Here is a 21,671-nt window from a genome sequence, read left to right as displayed (position 1 = left end):
TTGTTTTGGGTGGTGGTAGATTCATTCAACTTTTAAAACTCATTGACCTGAACACTTATGGTGTGCGCCTATGCTAATGATACCGCAATTAAATCTTTCAAAAAGTTCAACATACTTCTTTATGGTGGGACTTTTCAGAGGAGTTAATCCAGCAAATATGTATCATAAATCTATAAGAAGACACAGGACAGAGTGTTTCTTAACCATATTTGAAGACGGGCCACACTTTGAAGGCCCATCCAGGGAACAGAAAATGCTTTAGAGGACGGTAGGGTTTGCACATTGACTTAGTGCATCTTATCTGCTGACTGTTTTCTGCTGCTTATTTCCTTCCTCCTCGACGCAGAGGGGGCAGCTCATGCCAGTGCCTGGGGCTGGACGGTGAGTCACCTGCTGTGGTCCGATTCTCCTGCCTCCCCCCGGCCAGACTAAGCCCCTCTGTTAGACCCTTGTCTCTCCTAGGCCACCAGATCACCACTGCCCATCACCTCCCGTCAGTGGCAAGAGACAAGGTTGGACGGGGGAGCTCGGCACCTGATACGTTTGCAGGACTTGACCTCTATCAGCCATGCAGTCCATTTATTCCATCATGTTTGTATCCCTCACCAGCTTGCAGCCCACACTGATGTGAGCACCTCTGTCTGTCACTGTGTCCATCTCTGGAGACACAAGACTGAGGAAAGCACCATTCCTGCCTTAGGAGGAGAGAGTCACATAAACACAACTTTTAAACAATGTGGTATCTGCAAGGTGCTCAAGACTTTGCTTTTCTCTTACTTCTTCCCCTGCAGACGTGCAGATTTCCTCTTCCTCAGATGGGTCCGTCAAAGGCAAAAATTGTGATACCAACCACCGAACACAAAAGGAGGATCATTACTTTGACTGAAAGGGTATGTGTCATAAGAGAAATACTCCACCCGTTGGCCAAACACCAGAGTGGTACAGTGGGGGAGGGGCTCCGGGGTCCTCGGGGTTTTGCTGCACTTCTGTGGGTGCAGCTGCTAAGAAGCAGCCCCGGAAGCCGGTGCTCCAACGATGAGGGGTCATATAGATCCGTAAGCCCTGTTGCTGATGAGTCCAGTGGGTTTTTTCTTGTTTGGGGGCAGAGATGGGGGGAGGTCAGCTTTACAGTTTTTGTAGAACTCTAACGCTGTCAAAATGACTCCTGACTTCTTATTCACTGCCCAGTTCAAGCATGTGATACACTCTTCCCTTGAACTGGTAGCCAGGCAGGTGGGGAGAGTAAATCCAGCTATCAGCTGCACTCAAGGGCAGCAGAAACAGCCTGGCATTGACCATGGCCATGGCCTTACTGATTGCCCTTGCAAGCAGGCATCCAAGGGAGGTGGTGAAGCCTCAAGTATTATTCAAAGACCAGGCGGTTCTTAAGGAGCAACATCTCTGTTCGTTGACTTTTTAAAAGAAATTAATATGGAGCAGTATTGACTTTGTATGTGTGTGTCTGCAGAGTTCCATGCGTTTTTCTGCATGTAGAGATCTTTATAACCACCATCACAGTCAGGATACAGACAGCCTGGTCCTTCCAAAATTCTCTCCTGCTATCCCATTTACTCACACCCTCATCCCACCCCGACTCCTAGCAACCACTGATCGGTTCTCCATCACCACAGCTTTATCTCTTTGAGAGCATCATATACATGAAATCATTACAGTACAGAACCTTTTGAGTCTGGCTTCTTTCACACAGGGTGATTTTGTCTGAAGATCTTTCTTTAGCCCTGTAGCAATTCTTCCAGAGCAAGTCTGCTTCTGATGAATTCTCTTATTTTTCATTCACCTGAGAAGGTTTTCATTTCACCTTCATTCCTGAAGGATATTTTCTTAGAATATAGGATTCCAGGATGACAGTTTTTTTTTTTCCTTTCTGCACATAAACACTGTTGTTCAACTACTTTCTCTCCTCCAGTTGTTTCAGATGAGAATTCCAGTTGTTCAACTGTTGTTCCAACATAATATGTTGTTTTTCTCTGAGTGCTATCATGATTTTTTTTTTTCAGTTTTCAGCAGTTTAATTATGATGTGTCTGGGCATGGATTTCTTGGGTTTATCCTGTTTGGGGTCTGCTGAGATTCTGGAATCTATTGGTTTATGCCTTTTGATAAATTTGGGAAGTTTTCAGTCTGTATTTTTCATCTATTTTTCTACATCATACTCTTTTTCCTATCCTCTGGGACTCTAATGCCACAAATATTAGACTTTTTGGAATTGTTCCATAGGACTCTGAAGCTCTGTTCATTTTTGTTTTCAATCTTCATGCTCTCTCTCTCTTTTCAGTTTTTTATTTTTTCCTGTCTTTTAAAAATTTTTTAAATTAAAATATAGTTATGTTAATTTCAGGTAAAGTGTGCAGTAAACTGATTCAGTTATACATATATATATATATTCATTCTCTCTTGTTAAGATTGGATAATTTCTATTGCTCAGTCTTCAAGTAGATCAACTTTTCCCTCTGTTATCTCCATTCTGTTTTTTAACCCATTCAGTGAATTTTACATTTTTGTTAATGTATTTTCAGTTCTAAAATATCTATTTGGTTCGTCTCCTATTTTTTTTTGCTGAGGCTTTCTAGAGTATTTGTTTTTACTTCTTGGAACATTTTTATAATTGTTGCTTTAAAGTCTTTGTCAGATAACTTTCGCATCTGTATCATCTTGGCACTGATATCCATTGGTTGCATTTTCCCATGTGAGTTGAGATTTTCCTGGTTCATATGCCAAATATTTTTGGATCATATCACAGACATTTTGAGTATTATGAGATACTGGGTCTTGTTTAAATCGGGTAGAGAATGTTGTTTTTTTTTTTTAAAGCAGACGATCGACACAGTTGGGCTCAGTCTGCAAGTTCTGACCAGATTTCTGTGGGTTGTGGTTCTAATGTCAGTTCCACTTTCAAAGTCTTTGCAGCACTATTCACATTTGTCCTGAATGCCCACCATCTCATGGTCAGGCTGGGACCTAGATGGTGACGTATCTGTTAGTTTAGTTCTGAGTCTTTGTTATGCTGTTTGTGATCAAATCCAAGCACGCATGGCGTGGCGGTGAGCCCAGGATTTAGCAGATAACGTCACGGTTTGTTTTCCCAAACTCCTTTCTCTCTATATATAATCTCCCTGGTATTTTCCAGTTTCCTGGGGTTTCCCTTTTTGGTTGTCCATCCAGAAAGCTGGGCTTTTATTTTCCCTGCTCTTCTGTGCAATTCCTGTGACTCTGCCTATGTCCAGGGCCAAATGGTGGGGGCACTGAGAGAGGGAAACCCATACTCTTGGGACCACCCCTCCTTTAATTGGAGAGGAAGTGTCCCCTTCCCCAGCATTCTCCATGCTGCGTGCCTTCCGTGCTTGTTAGAGGAGGTGATGGAGAGGATGTGACCTCCAGTTGACCCACGAGCTGGACCGGGGCAGGCAGAGGCTCCTCACCCCCTCCCCTCCCCTGAGTGTACATCCTGCCCACCATTCCCGCAGCGGGAGCTGTTCCAAGGACACAGCCTTGGGAGTCAGGTGTTGCTGAGACCTTCTGGACGGTATACGTGACTGGACCCAGGTAAGGCTTCTTATAACCTTCTAAGATTCTGGCGGGCGGGTGCAGTGATCTGTTTGTCCTGCGGCCGCTCAAGATGAGCATCTTACGTAAGTCCCCTTGCTTATGAAGCCTGCCACCGACCCACCTGGAGGAGACTGCTTGTTTCCTCTGTCTCTCCCTGCCCTCCCTGCACAGGGGCCGGCTTCAGATTTCACGCAGGAGGCTCCCGAGGCTGTGAACTTACACTGCTGTCTACACGGCCAGGAGACTCCTTTCTCACACCTGGAGGCTGAACTAGAAGATTTCTGCTGGAGTGTTCTCGGTCCACGCTGATGCCCGCTTCTGGGCTTCAGGCTGCCTTGCGTCCCTTCCAGGGAATTCCAGGGGGAAAACGGTGGATCCGCAGCCAGCTGATGGTACTGTGAATTCATGTTTTTCTCTCCATCAACCTGCTTGGTCCTCAGAGAGCTGCCCCCTGCATTCTGTCCCGGAATTCAGTGGGTGAGCCAGGGTAGAGAGAGGGAGCTTACTCCATCTTACCCAGATCTAGAAGCTGTTCATTGACTTTTGCTGAGCCATTTCTCCAGATCTCTTTGGTCCGAGAACTGGGGACTCTTTCCGAAGGGAGAATGGACATGTCATCATAGGAGTGTATGAGGGCAGTTGTCAGTCAAATACGTGAGTTTGTGCTACTGAAGTGCTGAGAAAAGACATTGCAGCCTTTCGTGGGCAACATGGACCGTCTAGAGAGCGGCCCAATCCTTGTCCCAGGCTGGAGGAGCAACCACTCTCCTCTTATGCCCACACACCGCTGACGGGCGCAGAGCCTGCCCTGCCTGCTTAGCGTGACGGTACCGCAGGCAGCTCTCTTCCTAATGGCCCATGGGGTGCATATCGTATTCCAGATGCACAGCCGTCAGCCCTGCATCTCTTCCCAGGTCCCTTATGAAACTTTCTTTTCTTCTCTTTGCTTTTTTCCATTTCTTCTGCCAGCCCCTTTTATGGAATAATGTGACTGTAGGAAGGAATGAGTAGATCCAACCAACACAAGGGGACGGGTGGAGCGTTTACGCGGAGAAATGAGGTTCTTAGGTGTAGTAAACATTGTGATCTCGGCTGGGGCAGTCTTTTGTGGGGAAGGAAGCTGCAGTGCAGAAAACTCTTGATTGATAAAGATACAGTTGTTCTTGCCAATGTCACCCAAGGGATAAACAGTTTGCCCGCCATAAAATCTCATTAGTCCTGCCAGGTGAATGAAGAAATGTAAAGATTTGTGGCCCCAGTCTAACTAAAGCCATTATCTCAAGAATGGCTCAGCGATGCGTTATGGGTCTATTTGAAGATTTCAATTTACCTGTAGTAGGGTTTGCTTTCTTTTCTTCTACTGGAGGGAAACATTCAGCCTGTTTTATTGTTTTGGATTCATTTTTCAGAGAACTGAAACTATCACAGCCCTCCCTCCGAAAAAAGTTAAAAGCACCGACCACTTGCCTGTTGCCCCCCAGCAGACGCAATCATAGAGGAGATTTCTGTGCAGTGACAGGTGGGGTGTGTTTGGTGGGTGCACAAGTTGGAGAATACGATTGACGCAGTCGTGAATCCATTTGTGCGTGAAAAACAGACTGAGAATCTAAGAAAAACTCAGAGTCTCCCTGACAAAGAGACATCATGAGCATTGCACTATTTTCCTTTTATATATATTAAAGGAAAATAGTGAGTATAGGAAACGTTAATTCTCTCAAAGAATGTTTACTAAGTGTCTCTGTACGAGGTTGTGTGTTAAGAGCTGCGGGAGATGCAAAGAATATGCTAAGATCCTTGTTCTGCTCGTGAAGACGAGACGCACTTGTAGGTGGTGGTGGCCGAGCATGGGATCCTCCCGGACCAGGGCTCGAACCCGTGTCCCCTGCATCGGCAGGCGGATTCTTAACCACTGTGCCACCAGGGAAGCCCCTTATCAACTTTATTGAGGAATAATTTAGGTACAATAAACTACATCCATTTAAAGTACATACTCTTCTAACCTTTTAAACCACTAACTTACTAATGACTTGTTAATTAAAAATTATTCACCAATACAAATAAAAAATAATTTTAAAACCCTACACAATTGGGAAATACTATCTGACCTTCAGAGGGAGCAAGATGAATATGAGTTTATCTTACTGTCTGGAATCATGTGACACACACGTACGACAGAAGGGCAAGAGGGAGCAGATGAGAATCAGGACGAGAGGGTCCACCAGGGCGTTGGAATTGTTTCCTGGGGCACCTGGCGTGCTCAGGTAACACAGTCTAGGGAACGCTTTGGCTGCGAGAATGAAGTGAGGGGGACAGTCATGCCTTTCATGATTGTCCCTTTCTTTTCCCGAGGTCCCCACCTTGGTCCAGGACCTCATCACCTCATGTTTAAATTATTATTAAAAGCCATCCAACGTTTCTCCTTGCTTCTGGTCTCTCCCCACATTAACCTGTCTTGCATGTAACTGTGTTTATGCCACTTTCCCCCTAACACAATTTCAGGAACTCTTGGGGCGAAATCAAACGCTTCAGCCTGGCATTTGAAGCCCTCAACCGTGCAGCCTGTACCTGGAGTGGCTCTGTCGACCCGTCTCACCTAATTCTAAGCACAGGCCATCAGTTTCAGGCGGGCGGTTCCATTCGCTTGCCCTCATCTTCATGGCGTCCCTCCTGTTGGAACATCCCTTCATCTTCCTTTCCTGTGTTTCGTGCCTCACATGCTATTCTCTGTCAACTTTATGCACACAGTGAAGACTTTGTACCCTCCGAATTCTTTCTCTTCCATATTTTTGTAGCTGTTATGGTCTGAACTACTCACTTTATACACAATCACGAGCTGTTTTTGATTTTTTTTTTTTTTTTAAGCCAGGCTTTGGTTTAGGTTATTTATTTATTTATTTATTTATTTATTTAGTTTTTGGGTGTGTTGGGTCTTCGTTTCTGTGCGAGGGCTTTCTCTAGTTGGTGGCAAGCGGGGGCCACTCTTCATCGCGGTGTGCGGGCCTTTCACTGTCGCGGCCTCTCTTGTTGCGGAGCACAGGCTCCAGACGCGCAGGCTCAGTAGTTGTGGCTCACGGGCCCAGTTGCTCCGCGGCATGTGGGATCTTCCCAGACCAGGGCTCGAACCCGTGTCTCCTGCATTGGCAGGCAGACTCTCAACCACTGCGCCACCAGGGAAGCCCTGCTTTTGATTTTTAATGAGCGTTTCATGAGCCTATATTCTCTTTCTTAAATAACCAGTATAAACAGGTTGAGATCAGGGACCACATTATAGAATACTTCCTGGGCTTTAGGATTACACGTAAAAAAAAAAAAAATTCTCTAAATGTGTAATTCAGTGGTGTGTTGAGACTTTCAATGCAAGCAAATCCAAGAATCTGAAAACAATCCTTTGTTAGACCATGCATCTTTTAAAATATATATATATATCTATATCTTTTTTTTTTTTATTTTTTTTTAAATTTATTTTTTTTTTTTTATTTTTTTTTTTTTTTGGCTGTGTTGGGTCTTCGTTTCTGTGCGAGGGCTTTCTCCAGTTGCGGCGAGTGGGGGCCACTCTTCATCGCGGTGCGCGGGCCTCTCACTATCGCGGCCTCTCTTGTTGCGGAGCAGAGGCTCCAGAGGCTCAGGCTCAGTAGTTGTGGCTCACGGGCCCAGTTGCTCCGCGGCATGTGGGATCTTCCCGGACCAGGGCTCGAACCCGTGTCCCCTGCATTGGCAGGCAGATTCTCAACCACTGCGCCACCAGGGAAGCCCATATATCTATATCTTAAATATTTTTTGTAAGCACTAAGGAAATGCAAGTGTGGTGATAACAACAGTAAATATTTATTGGGTTCTGACTGTGTGTCGGACACTTTCCCAAGTGTTTTTCCATGGCATAACTGCTTTAATTCTCCTGACAACCCACTGAGGCTGTTATTCCCATTATACAGCCAAGGAAACCAAAGCACCAAGTGGGGAAGTCATTGCCAAGGTCAGAGAGTTTGGGCCAGGCAGCTGGGCCTGGTGCCCAAGAGTTTAACCACAGCACACAATGCATCTCATTCATATGAGGAGCATATGAAATGTAGACAATGTTGAGGAATAAGAAGCAGAATTGTAATTAGAGGCCAGAGGAAAAGATCTTGACCATGTCAAGATTTATGCCTGAGAGATTGTGAGATGGAACATACCGCCTGTATGAAAAAGGTGTTGGATTCTAACAAACTCTGGAGAAAGAACAGCTCGTTATCTGTAGAGTCTATTTTTAGATCCTTTTCCTTAGGTCATTGTAGAGAAAATATAAAGTCTCTGATTACTCTGTATATGATAGGTATGATCTTAATTATTATTATTATTTTTAAAGATGTCATAAAAGTCTGCACTTTGCTGAGTTTTTCATTAAAAATCTCCTTTTCGGACTTAGCAAATGCTAATCTTTTCTACTTCAATAGTTGGAAATTCTCCCAGGGGCGTCCTAGCTCTTTAAATATTTTTAGGTTGCCTGATTTCTTCTGTTGCCTCTCCAGGAAGCCAGTTTCATTCCTAAACCCCAGAGAGTAGCCCTGCTCCATCTTTTGCACCCTCACTGCATCAGGATAAAGTGCTGCCTAATTACTGCTTTTGTGGGGTCACAGAGGCCAGAGTATTTGTCTCCAGGCCATTGCTCTGGACCATAAACTCTTCTCAGATGAGAGATAAATCTCTTCATTATTTAAATCTCCAGGTTTTGTAAGAGGATTTTACTCCAACCAAATTGTTTCAAGTCTCCTAAGAGAAGTGATCAAATGAGACAATGTAACTCAGCCTGAGATAGTTTCTAATGGGACCAGTTTAAGGGGAGGGATGTCCCCCCCCACCCTTAAAAGTATAAAAATCTGGTGCCCACATCTAAAAGGGGATCCTGAAAAATCAAATCATTTTATTTACTTTGTTTCTCCATTTCTGGTATGAGAAGGGAATTCAGAAGTGAATAGTTGAGGAAGTGTTACTTTGTTTCCTATGAAGACACAAAGGTAAAGTTCTAATTATAGTAATACCCTGGCTTTTTGCTGGATATTTTCTTCCAATAATGGAAATTTCTTTAAGAAATTTGAACCAAACAGCTAAACCTGTATTTTTACTAGAAACTAAATACTTTTAATAGATATGAAATATATGACACTTGTAATTTTATGCTTATTTGGTTAACTCTAAAATGAAACATACAAAAAAAAAAAAAAAAGAAACATACAGAACATTGTTAATTTGCAAGTGCATTGGAATTGAGTGGAAGAAGTTAACATTAAATAACACATGATTATTTCCTTATTATCGGTGGGAAAAATTATAGGATTGGCCACTTGTAGAATATTTGCTTATTTTCTGAGATTTCTTTTTTAAAATAAATGTATTCACTTTTCCAATCCTTATGATGTAGGGAAGTTACTGTGGAAGCAGACCTTAATAGAGGAACAGTGATGAGGAAGGGTACTCTGCATTGTTCAGGCTTCTCCTGTGTGTTTAGCATCTTTCCCACCACACACAATGCCCATGCTTTCCTCCAAAGGTGCCAGTCCAGAAAGGAGGTCTGCTGCATATGTGATGGTGGGACTTTAGGATCTTTGAGGTCCGAGGTCCAACTTCTGGATCGCTTTCCCAAGTGACCTCAGACATCCTCAGGTTATGTGCTTCCATCTCTGGAACAAGTAGACAGACTTGTAGTCTCTACAGCAGTGGGTCCCAAGCTCAGCAGCAAATCAGAATCTCTTGGGGAACTCTATTTATTTATTTATTTATTTAAACTTTTTATTTTATATTGGAGTATAGTTGATTAACAATATTGTGATAGTTTCAGGTGTATAGCAAAGTGATTCAGTTATACGTATACATGTATCTATTCTTTTTTCAATTCTTTTCCCATTTAGGTTGTTGCATAATATTGAGCAGAACTCCCTGTGCTATACAGTAGGTCCTTGTTGGTTATCCATTTAAAATATAGCAGTGTGCACATGTCAGTCCTCTTGAGGAACTTTAAAAACTCCTGATGCCCAGTTCCTGCCCACCCCCAGATTAAAATTTAATTGGCCGCAGTGTGAGGCCTAGACGCCTGTATATTTAAATTTCTCCAGGTGACACTGATCACTGCTCTAAATTCATTCTAGAAGAAAGAAGCTTCCTCCTCCCTCATTGGCCAGTTGCTGGCATACCTGTAGAGATGGTAGCAACAGGGGTGTTGTATTGGTAATAATATGCCGCAAAATTATCAAAAGGCTGCAATGAAAGGCCCTGTCAAAGTAAAAAGATGATGACAACGATTACTCTCCTTATTTTGTTAGAAAAGATTGCTGAGCCCTGACATCTGTGGAACACCCTCCCAGTTATAAAGCACGTTCAACCTACCGCCAGCTTTGTCCTCATAAGGACCCTGTGAGGCAGCCGAGGAAGGTATTGTTATGTACATTCTTTACAGGTGAGGAAATTAAGTTCAGAAAGGCTGAATGTCATGTCCAGGACCACACAGCTAAGTAGCTAGCAGCGCTGGGGTTAGAATCCATGTTTCTGATTGCTATTCCCTTGTAACAAGTGGTCGTATTATGACTTAGAATCCCATATAGTTCTAGTTATTCACTCACTGTGTGACTGTGCGTGGTTATGTGATCTCTCTTTTTATTCTTCTATAAAATGGGGTTACTACGTGGACCTACCTCACGGGGCCGCTCTGGGATCGAACGGGATAAAGCTTCTCATAGACTATAAAAGTCAGTACAAATGTAAACTGCTGCTGTTATTATTACCTACAGGGAAAAAGCAGTGGTTTGAGAGAGGTCAGGTTATTTATAATGCTGTTTTCCTGCACTTGGGACTTAAAATTAACTAGCAAATTATAAGTTGTTACCTGACAATACTTCATTCTTTCCAATATAGTCTGCGTATGTTTTTGGTCTGCTTTGTTCACTGATTTACCAGCCGGGATTGCAGAATTGATCAGAGCAGACTGGGCTTCCCAGGGTCAAAGGAACATCTGAGTGAGATGCTGAATCCACATTGGAGTCACACTTCCCTTCCTGCTGCGTTTCTGAATTTTCTGGCTCACGATGGCATCTGAAGCAGCTGCTGTATGTGTCCTTAACCAAGTTAAGATCTGTAACATGTCACATTACTTCACTGGGGCTCCCTGGGCCTGTTTTGTGTTGTTTTTTAGATTCCGCATATGAGTGCAATCACATGGAAGTTGAATTTCTCTGTCTGACCTATCTCACTTGGCACGATATCCTTGAGGTTCATCCATGCTGTCATGTGAATGGCAAGATCTCATTCCTATTTATGGCTGAGTAACATTCAATCATATACATATATTCCGTCATATGTGTGTACATATATATCACATCTTCTTTATCCATTCATCCATTGATGGACACTTAGGTTGTTTCCGTATCTTGGCTATTGTGAATAATGCTGCCGTGAACATGGGGGTGCATATATCTCATCTAATCAGTGTTTTCATATTCTTTGGATAAATACCCAGAAGTGGAAGAGCTGGATCATATGATGGTTCCGTTCTGAGTTTTTTGAGGAGCGTCCATACTGTTCTCCATGGTGCCTTTACCAGTTTACATCCCCACCAGCAGCACACGAGGGCTCCCTTTTCTCAGCGTCCTCGCCAACACGTTTTGATAACAGCCATTCTGACAGGCGTGAGGTGATATCTCACTGTGGTTCCTGGGCCTATATGGAGGGCCCTGAATTAGTCATGTGGGTACTTGATCATTATCACTTGAACAGCTCTGTTCTTGGCTCAACACTGGGCTTTGCTGTTGGAGAGTAGACCTGGGTTAGGAGAGCGATGTCTGAGGAATGTCTGAGGGTTCTCTCATAAGAGATAAAAATAGGGAATCAGTTAGGAGAAGGGACAAAAAAATGCGTTCCTTCAATCCCACTTTCATCATTCAATGCGCTGTCAGTGAGAAATCTGATGGCACTTCGTTGTATATAAAGACGCTTCTTATTTATAAATACAGGTCATTTAATACCTATTTTAAAAAATTTATCACTGTCAACTTCCACTATTTTTTTCCATAATTCTCTCCAGCACAATACTCTACATTCAATAGATTTTCAATAAATGTTGGCAGGAACTTTTTTCCCTGTGACATTCATTCATTTATTTATTCATGTAAGAAACATTTATTAAGTTTTGACTTGATGTCAGGCACTATACAGGAGCTGGGGGTAAACAGCCATAAAGACATGGTTCCCATTTTTAAGGAACTGATTGTTTTGTGGGGAAGCAGAGCGTGAACAGATGACTAGAATCAGCATAAGTGTGTGATGGTGGGAGGCACACGGAAGGGGACTGGGGGCCAGGAAATGGGTTCCAGAGGGAATGCGTAAGCCGGTTCTGGAAGAGCAAGAGGGGCTGGGAGGTGAGATGGACAGTTGGGAGGAGAGGTGATTATAGGCACCTGTAGAGGAGTTATATAGGCACAGAGGTCAGGGGAGCCGGAGGAGGCTGGAGTGCAGAGAGCAAGAAAAAGCAAGCACAACCGGGTCACCGTATACCCTGGATATCCTGTAGGCCAGTGTTTTCCCACATTCCTTAGTAGTTTATGAATTAAATAAAAATGAAATAGAACAGGGACTATCAGAGACTATGATATGTAGCAAGGGTGAGTTTTGTTGCATGAAACTTATGTTTCAGTTATAGGTGTGCGTGTGTGTACATAAAAATGTATGCCTGTACTGAGTACAGGTAAAAAATGTTTGAGATGCTCTGTTGTAGGCTGGAAGTGCCACTGAAAGGTTTTTACCCAGAGGAGCAGCATGATTAGGTTTGCATTTTAGCACAACTGTGCTACAGTTATTCTGGCTACAGTATGTAGAATGGATTTGAGTGGTTGGAATGCAGCACAATGGCAAGTGCTGGAGCAGCTATCTTGTATAATGAGGTAGGAGCCACCTGTTCTGAATGGCAGATCAATGAGACAGAAGGAGCATGGTTCCCTGATGATTATGGAGCTGCCATACCAGCCCTATACTGCCTATCCGGACTTCTAAATTAGAGAGAAATAAAGCTCTAGTCTTGTTTAGCTCACTGTTGTTTGGGTCTGCAATGGTAGGCTAACCAATATCCTTAACCATTATACCTGCCTGTGGCAGATGGAGCCTAAGATGACCTGTAATGATCCCCACCTCTTGGTATCACATTTCTGGGTAATCCCCTCCCCTACAGTATGGGTGGGATCTGTGATTTGCCTCTAACCAATAGAACATGCCAAGAATGATATTTCCACGAATAGATCACTTAAGATACTGACTTCCATTTTGTTAGCAAGTCTTACTTTTGCTGGCTTTGATGAAGCAAGTTGGCATGTTATGAGTTGCCCTATGATGAGGCTTAGAGGGCAGAGAACTGAAGGCAGCTTCTGGCCAAGAGCCAGCAAGTAACTAAAGCCCCCAGTCCAACTGCCTGCAAAGAGCTGAATCCTACCAACAACCAGGTGAGCTTGGAACTGGGTCCTTCCCCAGTTAAGCTTTCAGATGAGACCTGAGCTCTGGCCAACACCTCGATTATAGTCTTGGGAGACACCCTGAAGCTGAGAACCCAGCTAAATTGTCCCTGGACTTCTGACCCACAGAAACTGTGATAATAAATGTGTGCTATACTGAGCCCATAAGATTGTGGTAATTCATTATGCAGCAATAGATAATACACTGTCTAATTTATATTTGACTTCCTCTGCTTCCTTGGTTTCAGCCTCATATTCCTGACCAGCAACACTCATAAAGAGACACCCATTTCAAACCTAAATACACCTTCATACTTCCATGCTCATTAGACCAGCAAAATAAAAATGCTGGATAATTCCAAGATATGGTGAAGCAGGAATTCTTTTGCACTTGTGACTGTAAATGGAATAACCACTTTAGGAAATAATGGGTAAAATCTCAGAAAATTGAAGATGAACGTGCTTTACCATCCATTATTCTACTTCTTGACATAAACCCTAAAAAACTTTTATACATATGCACAAGGTAAGATCCAAGAATATTCATTGTACAATCTTTAGTATCAGTGAAGTCCCAGGAGTGGGGTGCTGTTGTAATAAACACTCAAAAATGTGGAAGTGGCTTTGGAACTGGGTGATGGGTAGAGGCTTGAAGAGTTTTGAGATGCCTGCTAGAAAAAGTTTTGAGATGCCTGCTAGAATGGCCATGAACAGACCATTAGGGGCGATTCTGATGAGAGCCATGGAGAAAGCCTCAATCCTCTTAAGTAATCCTGAACAGAATGTTGTAGAAATAGAGATGGAAAAAGCCATTCTGATGAAGTCTTAGCTGGAAATGAGGAACATTTTATTGCACAATAGAGGAAAGGCTGTACTTTTTATAAAGTGGCAAAGAACTGAATTGTGTTCATGTTCTAATGTTTTGTGGAAGTTAGAACTTGCAAGCAATGAAGTTGGATATTTAGCTGAAGCAGTTTCTAAGCAAAGAGTTGCAGAAGTAGCCTGATTCTTCCTGACTATTTAGGGTAAAATGTGAAAAGAGAGAAATGACTTAAAGACGAAATTGTTACTAGAAAAAGGAAACAGAACTTAAAGATTTGTAAAATTCTCGGAGTGTCCATATTGAAAAGAATGAGAAGGGCTCTTTGGGAGAGAACACTAAGGATGTGGCCTAGCGAGCATTCGACAAGGAGGGGGGTGTGGATCCGCCATCTCCATAGAAGCCAGGAGGTCTTCTCCATGACAACAGAAGAATAGCCCTCCTTTCCCCCCAAGGTGATTCAGAGATTGTCGGGGCTGCCACTTCCATCACAGGCCTGTGTTCAGGGCGGGCGAGAGCAGGAGGGGCCGCTGGCGCTCTCAGGAGCTCAGGGGTAGCCGTCAGCACTGCTTTACATCACATGTCTGCGACCTGCGCTCGGGCAGGATGGTCCTCGGCTGCCGCAGGTGCGGCTCGGGCAACAAACTTGGGCAGCATCCATACTGCCCCCGGAGTGTAGGAGCCCTGGGGGCACGGCTGCCTCCAGCAAGGTCTCAAAGGGCGGGACCAACAAGCCATGGAGCCACAGGGGTGGGACCTGTCTCTGCTTTCTTCTTTCCCGTTTCTCCTCTTTGGACTGGGAATATCGGTCCTGTGCCCATCCTACCACTTTGTATTTTGGAAGCACAAGGCACGTTTGCTTTCACAGGCTCACAGCTGGGGAATTTGCCTCAGGATAAATCTTACCTTGAGTCTCACCCATATCCGATTTAGATGGTATTTGGAGGAGATTTTGGACTTTACACTTTTGAGTTGACATGTGAGTACAACATAAATTTTGGAGGGCCAAGGGTGGACTGCTATAGACTGAATGTTTCTGTCCCACCTCCCCAGTTCATATGTTGAAGTCCTAACCCCCAATGCAATGGTATGTATTTAGAGGTGGGGTGTTTGGGAGGTGATTAGGTCATGAGGATGGAGCCCTCGTGCATGGGATTATTGCCCTTTTAAAAGAGACACCAGAGGGCTCCCCCTCCCCTTCTGCCATGTGAGGACACAGCAAGAAGACCAGCTGTCCATGACTAGAAATCTCACACCGAATCTGCTGGTTCCTAGCTTCCAGAACTGTGAAAAATAAATTTCTGTTGTTTATATGCCGTCCAGTCTACGGTTTTTTGTTATAGCAGCCTGAATGCCTGAAGACACCAAGGTTGAAAACGACCTAAATATCCATCAATAGAAAATGGACGAACTGTATTATATTGTTACAGCAATTAAAATGAATGAACTGGGCTTCCCTGGTGGCACAGTGGTTAAGAATCTGCCTGCCAGTGCAGGGGACATGGGTTCGAGCCCTGGTCCGGGAAGATCCCACATGCCGCGGAGCAGCTAAGCCCGTGCGCCACAACTACTGAGCCTGCGCTCTAGAGCCTGCGAGCCACAACTACTGAAGCCCGTGCGCCTAGAGCCCATGCTCCGCAACAAGAGAAGCCACCGCAGTGAGACACCTGTGCACCGCCACGAAGAGTAGCCCCCGCTCGCCGCAACTAGAGAAAACCCGCATGCAGCAACAAAGACCCAACGCAGCCAAAAATAACACACAAATAAAATAAATAAAATGAATGAACTAACTTTATGTTTATAAACATGGATCAACCTCAGAAACACAACTTTGAACAGAAAAAGGCAATCTCAAGAAAGCATAGTATAACATTTATAAAAAGCTTGAAAACACATAAAACAATATTATAGAATGCTTACAACACAGAGATAGAGTAATAGTAAAAAACATGCATCTGAAAAATAATCAAAATCCAAATCAGGATGTGGTGGGTACCAGGTGTTGTTGTTATGCAACTCTATACTTTTTATGTATGTTTTACATGTTAAACAAAACAAAACAAAACTGAAACGCTTATTGGCCATGAGGCTGTAAATCCTGGCACAGATCAAGAAGACACTTTACAAAACTTGTGTAATTGCTGTCCTACTTCATGTCATTGTAACTTCACTTTCAGAGAGCGAGAACAGGTAACCCGTGAGTTGGGGGGAAAAGGGACAGAGATGAGGTTGAGTAAGGGCTGTTAGGATTCTTTATCACAGCTCTTAGTGAGGGTTTTCTGGAAACATGAAATTTGAGGTGAGATTTGAGAAAGGAAGGCGGCAGCCTGGTGAATACAAGCAGAGAATACCAAGGAGAGATGGGATGATGAACGGTTTGCTTGAGTAGTTAACCATTTAGGAATGATTCATGCAGCCAATATTTATGATGTTGTAGCATTTATGCACATAAATCACAAAGAAGACCTAAAATGTAGCAGAAAAACAAGAGCCAGAAAAGGAAATGGAATTTGCACCTCCCAACCCCATCATTCTCCATTCTACAGTCACAGTAGAACAGGACACAGGAAACCAGGGGGGAAAAAGAGGTATTCCAGGAACGGGAGGGTCCCTCTAGCGTGGCTTGTATTTTCTCGCAACGGGAAGGAGGAAGGGGATCCCAGCTGAACTGTTCCGTTTTTCATTCAGACCTGCAACGTTTCATGACTGGGGTTGCTTGCCACAAGACTGCCTTCTAAGAATAGAAAACCTGATCACAAGCTGCTTTTCCTCTGTGACACGCCACCTACATCGTTACATGCTTCAGCGGCTGAATCAGAAGGTGACGTGCTTTTCAATTTGCTAGAAGATATTCTGCTTGTCACAAACGAAGTAACTCTTGCCAACATTTTCGAGTAATGCATATTTGGTTATGTATCCTTCTGCTAAATATAAGGTCCTACAATAGTTAGGGGAAAGAAGCATTGCGAATATATTAGCACCTTGCAGAGTATTCACGATGACTTACTGCAGTGCTCAAAGAAATACCATGACTCCAGCTGTCACAGGGGACTATGGGTTCATTCATTGAGTTATGTACCCACAACACTCCAGAGTGCTACAAATCCACTTAACCTTGAATCCTGAGTTTTTTGTTCATATTTCCAAATTAGCATAAAGAAATACAGAATCACAAGCAAGGAGAATCCCCATAGGCTACTGCCAAGAGGTTTTGTGTTTATTTTGGTGCACATAGGAAATATTCTGAAGCCCTAAAATGGGGAGCAGTTCTTTTCATTAGGAATATGTGATTAAGTGAGGCTGGTCTAAAATAGTTCTGGTCTTTAAAGAAAGTCTCACTTCTAATGGGAGCACTGAAGCAGAAGTACAGTTCGTGAATAAAACAGAGCAAAGCCTCATTTTGGCTGGATAAGACAGAAACACAGGTACAAGTTTCTTCATTTCCTTCTCTTATTATCTCCTCCATTACCTTTAAGAAAAGACAGCATCAGAGAGACAAAATTGCTGCCCTGAAAATCTTTTTAATCCTTCCCTTCCATTCACCAAATTCCAGTTCACTTTATGAGGCCTCTGGTACCACTTCCTGGCTTTTTGCATCATTAGCTATTTGCTTCCTCCCACTTGCCAATGAGGAATACAAGGGAAGCAAGTGAAAAAGCTGAGTTTCCACATTCTGAGAGAGGTCAGATTCCAGACGAAGCCTGGGGTTCAGGCCAAGCTCTGGGAGAACACTGCAGGCTCATTGGCAGTGAGGGTCAGGGGCCAGACTAGGCCTGGGGTCCAACAGAGACAGCTGCTGTGGAGGAGCTGGGTCTCTGCTCTTCGCAGACCTGAAATGCAGAGCACCTCCACCTGTCAGGACTGGCCCCTCGACATGCAGGACGTCTGCTTGTTTATTTAAGAACCCCGACTCCTCTAAGGTAGTGTTCTTGGCTCTTTTCCACCGACATTCACAGTAGGAAATATATTTTACTTCCTGATCCGTATTGGTCAGGGTCCACCAGTCAGGAAAGAAGAAACCAGAGTGTGTCTCAACAGAGAGAATTTAACGTAGGGAGTTGGTTAAACAGATGTTGGAGGACTGAACAAATTAGCTGCAAGAAGCAGCTACTGCCTTGGGAGCTGGAGATCAGAGCAGAGAGGGGGCTGTGGTTATCAGAACCCAGCAGCTTTTTTTTTTTTTTGGCCGTGCCGCACAGCTCGTGGAATTTTAGTTCCCTGACCAGGGATTGAACCCAGGCCCTTGGCAGTGAGAGCTCGGAGTCCTAACCACTGGGCCACCAGGGACCACTGGACCACCACCCAGAACCCAGCAGCTTCGAAGAGAGGCGCCATGGAGCTGGGGCCCCAACTTCTGAAGGGGGCGCTGCCTGGCTGATGGGGGTAAGTTGGGGGTAGAGGGAGAAGAGGGGGGGTAAGGCTGGTTCTGGAAGAGCAGTAAGAAGCTGGAGACAGGAAACACCGCTACCAGGCTAGAGGGCCGTCGGGGGGTGGGGGGGGACGATGCTGGCACGGAGCAAGTCCCTTCCCTTTCCTCCAGCACATGCTCTGCCTCCAGGGCCCCCGGTAGCCAGATGGCAAAGGAGAAGTGTGGTTTGTGCAGTTCCAGCACCAGCAACTCAAAGCAGTAGAGGGTAGGTTTGAAGCTGAAAGACTGTAGCTCAGTAACTGCCTCACAACGCTTTGCTGGAATATGAGATACAGTCTGCATTTAATTTTCAATCACTTTCTATTCTATTTCGTCTTACCCGACTCTACCTTAGCCTAGCACATTTTACATATTAAAAAGCTGATGGGACCTGCTCAATTCTGCTCTAGGACACCTTCAAGGGTAACGGTGACTTTGCACATTGGACTCAGTGCCACTTATCTCCTGAACTCCTTCCATACCAAAAGTCTTAAGGGAACTGTCTCCCAAGGTACCTCTCCCCTGAATCCATATGGGCGGCCCCACCTTTCCACAGGATTCAGGCTGTATTAAGAGGCTGCAGGTGTCCTGTATAGTACCAGAAGGGGGAGGACCGCCAGAGAGAGGTTGCACTAAGGAGAAAAGCTAAGGAACCACCAATCAAAAATATTGTGTCCTTTTTCCAGAAAAGGTATTATAAAGATGTTTTGGGGAATACCCAGAAATGCACATCAGAGGAGCTTGAAGTCTAGTGAGGAGAAAAGACAAAAGCCAATGAGAAATCAATACGTGATCTGTCACGAGGCAGTATGGTTAGTTGTCAGGTGGGTGATATAGGTGGGAAATATTGTGAGTACAGGGCAGGATAGTAGGATTGTGAGCAGGAATGATCTGGAAAGGTTTCATGTAAAGGCCTGAGTTAGTTTTGATGGAACAGGTAGAATTTAGTGGAGGGGGGAGCATGCCAGGTGAAGAGAACATTAGGAGCAATAGAACAAGCCCCTGCGTGCTTGGTGCGGCGCTGGAACCTGGGGGCCAGAACCAGTAAGGGAGATCTGAGCGTCGCCCGGGGCCGGGATGAAGCCTTGCACATGGACAGGGTCTGTGGACTGAACGCTGGGAGCCATTCCCACGTTTAAGGAGCAGGTAGGAGAGCTGGTGAGGAACGCAGTGACGATGCTTTGAAGAGAACCAAGGTCACGGAGCACAAAGGAGGGGGGTCGGTAAAGTCAAAGGCTACCAAGGCCAGGGGACTGAGAACTGAGGGAAAACTTCTGGCTTTGAACCAGAAGCGCCAAGTCTCTTTTTTTTTTTGGCTGTCTTGTGGCTTGTGGGATCTTCGTTCCCTGACCAGGGATAGAACCCCGGGCCACAGCAGTGAAAGCGATGAGTCCTCCCCACTGGACCGCCAGGGAATTCCCACAGAGTCTCTTTAATGAGGGTGGGGGCTCTTGACCATATTGTCTATCTCAGGAGATAAATCTGTTATTACTTTCAGCCCCATCTTTTGAATTTGCACAGTGTGTTTAACTATCACTTGAACTGGTAGAAAGTATCCAGTGGAAACACCCAACTAAAGTTTACGGGCAGTCCCCGTAGTTTCCCAGCCGTCCAGAGCCACGCCAGGTTTTTTAAGGCTGTGCTTCAGTGGCTCGTGGTCTTCCTGTGCGTGACTGCCCTCCTTCAGCTTCCTGCAAAGCAGCTGTTTCCTTTCGCTGCTGTCATCCGCTCTCCTCAAGGGGCTTGTCCCGCTGCATGGAGGCTCTGGGATCCCAATTTCAGAAAACAAGGAGAGTTATGCGTTGGGACCTTGCGTTTGGAGACCTCTTCATGGTTGTAGGCTGCACTGCGACCCCGGCCAGCTGCTTTGCAAATGCAAGTGACTGTGAACACAGGACACCAGGTGAAGGATCAATGGATCAGGTGAACCTGTCACCCTGACTAAACATGTGTTCAGCTGGGAGCTGATCAGTATCATCTTCCCCAGGAGTAAAGGAGAGTCTATTTATAGCCTTAAAATATACGCACAGTTGTGACCAAATTGCTAGAGGTGACAGGTCCGGGTGTTGCTTCTGTGATTGCTTCATACTCAGGTTTTGTTCTGGATTTTCTTTTTTGAATGCTGTCATTTCTTCTGCACAATATAAGCTGTGATCATGAAGACTTTGGTTTCTTTTCTTTCTCTTGGACATCAGATTCTAGCTACTATCAACTGCTTCCTCACTCATACTAAATAGTTTTCATAATTGAATCCACTCTGTAGGTAGCCTAAGCACGTCATGTGCAAAAGCTGCTTACTTATTGAGTAACTATACTGTGGGCTGAATCAAATAGAATATGCAGAAATATTCTGGGGTGAAGACAATTATTTTAATAGCTGGCATTACAGTTTCTCTTGGCAAGGCACTTTTTTGTGTGTAGGAAAATACTTTGATAAACAATTTAGGAATGGAAGGTGACCCTAAGTATAGATTCGGAGACAGAGATAAGTAAAAGTGCTATATAAGGAGAGAAAAGAGGAGGGGAGGGATGGGACCACAGAGATGATGGAGAGTGGGAAGCTGCGGTTCATACTTAAAGAGGATGGGGGTCGGTGGATACCAAGGCCGCTGGGATACTGAAGGACTTTTAAGAGCAGGGAATTATAATTTTAGGTTATTTGCATCTTTCATTCAGAACCCTTTGGTTGCTCCAAACCTTCAGAAGAGTCTGCTATACGAACAACCAAAGAAAAGAGTCTGCTTTCCACATTGTGTGTCAGCAGGAGAAAAAAGCGTTGCAGGAGGTGAGATGTGAGTCAGTCTGTTTAGAGAAAACAAGAGCTTAGAGCCAGAAGTGACCCTGAAATTGTAAGCCCCCAAGGAATATGCAGTCTTGGAGAGAACACTGGCCTTCCACAAAATCTCTATGGACAAGGTGACCCCGACTGAAAATTGATGACACACAGCAGCTTGCTATTTTCAATCATAAATTCTCGAGAGGCTTTTATTACTAGAAAATGACAGGGTCAGTAATGCCTCCTTCCTCCTCCATTTACTTAAATCTGTAGGCCTCATTTTCCTCACCTGCATATTCTGGAAATTGGACCTAGAATATGTCTGTGGTCTCAATTAGAGTCTACAGCTCTAATAATAATAGCTGCGATTTTAATGTTCTTTTTTTGAGGTAAATTTACCTACAGTGAAATGTACAAATCTCAAGTGTAGCATTTCATGAGTTTTGACAAACGCATATACCCTTGGAACCCAAATCTAAGCAAGATATAGAGCTTTTCTATCACTACAGAAAAATTCCCTCTTCAGTCAAACCACACCCTCACCTCCAGTAGTCCACCCTTCTGGCTCTCATCGCGATGGATCAAAGGACTAATATTTGAAAGTTACTGTTGAATGCCAGGCTTTGTTTTAGAA

General features: G+C 44.3%; 1 protein-coding gene across 1 annotated transcript in view; it reads left to right on the top strand.

The window, feature by feature from the left end:
* Nucleotides 1-3,937: 3,937 nt before the first annotated feature.
* KATNAL1 (katanin catalytic subunit A1 like 1) overlaps nucleotides 3,938-21,671 on the top strand; it is an 87,982-nt gene continuing 70,248 nt past the window's right edge. Inside the window, exon 1 of the mRNA XM_036831939.1 lies at nucleotides 3,938-3,958. The gene's annotated coding sequence lies outside the window, so the exon portion shown is untranslated. The remainder of the gene's footprint in view (nucleotides 3,959-21,671) is intronic.

Source organism: Balaenoptera musculus, chromosome 18 (genome assembly GCF_009873245.2).
Source record: "Balaenoptera musculus isolate JJ_BM4_2016_0621 chromosome 18, mBalMus1.pri.v3, whole genome shotgun sequence".
In the NCBI taxonomy this organism is placed as follows: domain Eukaryota; kingdom Metazoa; phylum Chordata; class Mammalia; order Artiodactyla; family Balaenopteridae; genus Balaenoptera; species Balaenoptera musculus.
Note: the sequence above shows the minus strand (reverse complement) of the source record. Positions and strands in the feature narration are given on the sequence as shown.